Below are 6,113 nucleotides of genomic sequence, written 5' to 3'. Positions count from 1 at the left end.
CATTGGATACAATGCTCATACATTATGTCCATGATGCTTTAAGTAGATGGAGAAGATAAGATGCAGAGGATTGATGGGTTACTCAGTATGAGGAATGTCTTTAAAATTGAATTGCTTAGAAATGAACTGGGATGACTTGAATGATAAATTCCTACTGGAAATATTTAAACCAAAGCATGACCATTGGTCAAGAAAGTTGCAATGTACCTTTGTAGGTGGTGATGAAGGAAAAAATGGGTGCTAGGTGTTATTGTTTTCTGGAAAGTAACAGAAACTTTCTTGAGTTTCCTTGAGAGTAGAGAGGTTAGTGGTTAGAAGAGTTGGATCTAAAATTACAGAAATTGTTGAGGTTCCTGGTTGCCCATGTCTCTGTCATGACAGCATGATTTTTTTTTTCTCATGAAATCCTGGTGTCACTCTGTAGAACTATACCACCTTCTCTTGCAGCAGACCAGCTGTTACTCAGTTCTCCCAGGGAAAGTCAAGGAAAGGAATCTGACAGGCTTAGTTAAATACCTTCACCTCTGTTGAGCACAGCCTCTTGAGATACACCTTCCCCTAAGAGGCTGCCAGCTGTTAAAAGTTATATTTAGAAACATTACAATTCTAAAGATTTTATTTGAAAGTGATTCATGAATCTGGTAGTGCCCAACCACAAGTGGTTTGACCTCTACAAAAGAGTGCAAGGCAAACGCTTTCATAAAACAAGAATCAAGACAAAGAAAATATTTAATGGTTTAAAGTGAAACCATAGAGTACCTAATGAGATCCACATCACTCAAATGGCCTCAACAGTGTGCACTTAACCACTTACTGATGAGTTCTTTAACTTTTGTCTTTTCCAGCTTATCAGTGTGAGCCACAGGATTTTGGACCAGGACATTGCTTCCCCAGTGATGGTAGATCTCATCATATCTTCATTGTACTTAGTTCTTATAACTTCCACCAGCTTAACCAGAGCTCCTTTGTCTCCTGAGTTAACTCATGTGAAGGCAATGGCAGTGCATATCTCACTGTGAAATAGACATCTCAGTCTACCCTTCTTTTTGATGATGCACTGGAGGACTCCTGTCTTATAACACAGGGAAGCAGGAAGATAGCTAGCTCTATGGGGTTCAAGCTATGTGCAGTCACCAGCTAAGCCTTCTCATTCTGCACTGAGGTGGCAAAGGACAGGTGGTCTCTTGATGGGGACTTTCCTTTTACCTACAGCTTCTCCTTAGCATGGCTAATGGTATTCTCTTACTTTTTATTTGATCTGTACTTGTGAGCTAGCTTAAGCAGGTGGGTGGCTGTATGGCCATTCAAAGCCTGGGTGAACTGGTTAATCACTGGAGGCACTTTCAGCTGCTTATAGAAGATAGCCCTTTGCTGTTGCAGCCAGATGTAGCAGGGTCATTTGAGAAAATGGGTCAGGATTTTTTTGAATTGTATGTCCTGTCCAATGCCATTATTGGGCTTTTTCTCAAATGGGGGATTTGCCACCTTCTTGGTTTCCTGCTTCTTTAGGGGAACAGAGGCTAGGGCCACTTTCTTCCCCGTGGCCTTCTTTCCTTTTGGCATCCTGGGTGGCTAGAAGAAAGAGAGAGCAATTAGTTATTTTAACATAGTGTAGGAGTGAGCACTCCTTGGGCCAGGTGTCAATCCTTCATCCAATCAATGGCTGAAGCACTGGACCAGTGACTGTGGCTTCCCTGCAAAGCATGGGGAAATGTAGATAAGGAAACTCATTTGATCTAAAGATAGGTCTGGTCACTGGCCTCCACCTCAACTAGTATAAATGGACACACTGGATAGTTTTAAGTTTTTTATGACCTTATTTCTCAATTCCATGATAGAATGTAAACTGAACCTTGGTTGCTGGAAGATGAGGGGCGGGTATAGCAATTCCTGATATGGGGAATGAGGCAGAAACATGTATTATTAGGGTAAATAAAATAACAAGGGAAATGAGGTGTGTGGAACCAGATAAAGGTAAATGCTGATTAACTTTATTATTTCTAATTGCTTTTTTAGTTTTCTACATTGTCTTTTATTACATATTATACTTCTGTTAACTGTGGCAGTATCGTGGGCATAATACCAAACAAAAAAGTAGCAAAGTTAATCAATTTTCAAAGATGGAAATTATTTTTTAAGTCACAAAGAACTTGCTGGGTTGACTGCCTCATGCCTGTAAATCCCAGAGACTTGGGAAGATAAAGCAGGAGGATCACAAGTTCAAAGCCAGTCTCAGCAATTTAGTGAGGCACTCAACAATTTAGTAAGATCCTGTCTCAAAGTTTTTTTTTTTTAAAAAGGCTGGGGTTGTGGCTCAGTGGTTAATCACCACTAGGTTCAATCCCTGTACCAAATACACACACACACACACACACACACAAATTAATTAATTAATTAATTAAAAATTAAAAAGCACTATTAGTGTTTGATCAGTCAAAAATGCTATGCTGTAAGTGACTTCATTCTTGAGTGATTGATATGTTTACAGAGAAAGTCATGTGAGAAAATGGAGTGAAGCAAGACGTTTTTTCTCTTGATTATTTTTGGCATTTTAATCTTTTTAAAAGGCATTTGTTTTTTAATTTCAATTTATTTTGCTTTAGTTTTCTTTCTTAGCTGTATTTTTTCCCTTCACAGCTATTATAACCTATTTCTTACTTCTTACTAACATAAGAATCTAAGATATTTTCTAAAAAAAATGTTAGTGTGAGCACAGTGACCACTTGCCAGAGAGTAGTCAGAAACTCAGCCTTATTTTTAAAATAAGTTTTAAAGTAGTTCAGAAAAAATTTTCATAAGAAATCTTTTAGATTTGTCAAATCTAAATTTAGCTCACATAATGATCAAAAAGCAGAGAGAGACTCCACTATCCAGATACAAAATATATACCCCATAGCCACGCCCCCAGTGAACCACTTCCTCCAGCCATAACCCACCTGCCTCCAGTTATCACTCAGTTAATCCATCGGGGATTAATTCACTGATTAGGTCAAGGCTATAATCCAGTCATTTCTTCTCCACAACTTCTTGCATTTTCTCACCTGCAAGCTTTTGGGGGACACCTTGCATCCAAACCATAACACATATGTAGTAGATTGAAACTGAACCCCTATCTCTCACCTTGCACAAAATTCAAATGTTTCAAGGACCTAAGAATTAGGCCAAAGGACCTGAACAGACACTTCTCAGAGGAGGACATACAATCAATCAACAAGTACATGAAAAAGTGCTCACCATCTCTAGCAGTCAGAGAAATGCAAATCAAAACCACCCTAAGATACCATCTCACTCCAGTAAGATTGGCAGCCATTATGAAGTCAAACAACAACAAGTGCTGGCGAGGATGTGGGGAAAAGGGTACACTTGTACATTGCTGGTGGGACTGCAAATTGGTGCAGCCAATTTGGAAAGCAGTATGGAGATTTCTTGGAAAGCTGGGAATGGAACCACCATTTGACCCAGCTATTCCCCTTCTCGGTCTATTCCCTAAAGACCTAAAAAGAGCATGCTACAGGGACACTGCTACATCGATGTTCATAGCAGCACAATTCACAATAGCAAGACTGTGGAACCAACCTAGATGCCCTTCAATAGACGAATGGATAAAAAAAATGTGGCATTTATACACAATGGAGTATTACTCTGCATTAAAAAATGACAAAATCATAGAATTTTCAGGGAAATGGATGGCATTAGAGCAGATTATGCTAAGTGAAGCTAGCCAATCCCTAAAAACAAATGCCAAATGTCTCCTTTGATATAAGGAGTGTAACTAAGAACAGAGTAGGGACAAAGAGCATGAGAAGAAGATTAACATTAAACAGGGATGAGAGGTGGGAGGGAAAGGGAGAGAGAAGGGAAATTACATGGAAATGGAAGGAGACCCTCATTGTTATACAAAATTACATACAAGAGGAAGTGAGGGGAAAGGGAAAAATAATACAAGGGGGAGAAATGAATGACAGTAGAGGGGGTAGAGAGAGAAGAGGGGAGGGGAGGGGAGGGGAGGGGGGATAATAGAGGATAGGAAAGGCAGCAGAATACAACAGTCACTAGTATGGCAATATGTAAATCAATGGATGTGTAACTGATGTGATTCTGCAATCTGTATACGGGGTAAAAATGGGAGTTCATAACCCACTTGAATCAAAGTGTGAAATATGATATGTCAAGAACTATGTAATGTTTTGAGCAACCAACAATAAAAAACAAAAAAACAATGTAAAAATAACAACAACAACAACAAAAAGCTGATGCACAGAATCACATCCTTTGGGACAGGAGTCCCCTGTGTTTCTCCTTTGCTAGCAAAACAATAAACTGTCTTTTTCCTTTTTCTCAAAAAAAAGAAAAAAAAGCCAGAGACCCTGTGCCTACTAGGAAAAAAAAAAATAGGCCCAATTCTCTATCATTTCAGCTCAAGAACTGACTTCCTCAATAAGATACCTAAAGTGCAAAAATCTAAAATCAAGAATCAATAAATAGGATGGATTCAAACTAAAAAGCTTCTTCATAGCAAAGGAAATAATCAATAATATGAACAGAGAGCCTATAGAATGGGAGAAAATCTTTGCCACCTGCACCTCACATACAGCATTAATCTCCAGGATACACAAAGAACTCAAAAAACTTAACACCAAAGAAACAAATAACCCCATCAATAAATGGGCAAAGAAACTAAACAGGCACTTCACAGAAGAAGAAATATGAATGGTCAAAAATATATTTTAAAAATGTTCAACATCTTTAGCAATTAGAGGACTTCAAATAAAACACCGAGATTTTGGCTCACTCCAGTCAGAATGGCAATTATTAAGAATACAAGTAACAATAAATACTGGTGAGGATGTGGGTGAAATGTACACTATATCTTACTGATGGGAATGCAAATTGGTGCAACAACTATGCAAAGCAGAATGGAGATTCCTTAGAAAACTTGAAATGGAATGACCATTTGATCTGGTTATCTAACTCCTCAGCATATACCCAAAGAACTGAAAATCAGCATACTACAGTGACACAATCACATCAATGTTTATAGCAGCTCAATTCACAATAGCAAAGCTATGAAACCAGTCTAGGTGTCCTTCAACAGATGAATGAATAAAGAACATATGGCATATATACACAATGGAATATTATTCACCCATAAAGAAGAATGAAATTATGGCACTTGCCAGTAAATGTATGGAACTGGAGACTATCATGCCAAGTGAAATTAGCCAAACCCAGAAAACTAAAGGCTGAATGTTCTCTCTGATATGTGGATGCTGACTCACAATAGGTGGGGGTAGGGGTGGGGGTGAGTGGAGGTTCACCAGATTGGACAGGAGGGAATGGGAAATATAGTAGAATAAATTGGACATAACTTTCCTATGTTCATATATGAACATACAACCAGTGTAACTCCACATCATGTACAACCACAAGAATGGGAAATTACACTCCATGTACTTATGATATGTCAACATACATTCTACTATCATGTATAACTGCTGAAAAGAACAATAAAAAATGAATTTTTACTTCACAACCAACTCTGAAATTGTTATCATTCCATTTTTGATCTATGGTAAGTTTTGTTTAGTTCATTTTACCTGTAATAATTTTTCTTAACTATGAACTGACATCTGTAATTTATTTATTTTGTATCAGGGATTGAACCCATGGGTGCCTAACCATTGAGCTACATCCCCAGTTCTTTTTATCTTCTTTTTTGAGACAGGATCTCACTAAGTTGTTTTAGGGCCTCACTAAATTGCATAAGCTCTCTATGAACTTGAGATCCTCCTGCCTCAGCCTCACCACATGCACCACCACTTGAACTGATGTGATTTCATCAATTATAAATTTATTCAGTAGAGATTATTGTCTTTAGTACTTAGCGTAGTTCCTTGTACATTTGTACATGTTCTGTTCCTTGAAGAAGCAGAAAGTCCAGTCCCTAGGATCAATTTTGTGGTGAGCTCAGATCTTGTGGCTGGTCACTTGGGCCACATAGTTCTTCTGGTGAGCTGCATTTTGGGTGCAAATATTTAAAATCTCTTTTTTCCCCCCATTTTATGCCATCAGCTAGCCCAAATAGAATTAACTTCATACAGGAATCAAGGAAT

At 38.2% G+C, this 6,113-nt stretch overlaps 1 pseudogene; it reads right to left on the bottom strand.

Annotated features, from left to right (window-relative positions):
• Positions 1–788: 788 nt before the first annotated feature.
• Positions 789–1,563, bottom strand: LOC114101140 (large ribosomal subunit protein eL8 pseudogene; annotated as a pseudogene).
• Between the last annotated feature and the right edge of the window lie 4,550 nt (positions 1,564–6,113).

The sequence above is a fragment of the Marmota flaviventris genome, chromosome 11, assembly GCF_047511675.1.
Source record: "Marmota flaviventris isolate mMarFla1 chromosome 11, mMarFla1.hap1, whole genome shotgun sequence".
Classification (NCBI taxonomy): domain Eukaryota; kingdom Metazoa; phylum Chordata; class Mammalia; order Rodentia; family Sciuridae; genus Marmota; species Marmota flaviventris.
The sequence above is the reverse complement of the archived record's forward strand: the minus strand, read 5'-3'. Positions and strand labels throughout refer to the sequence as shown.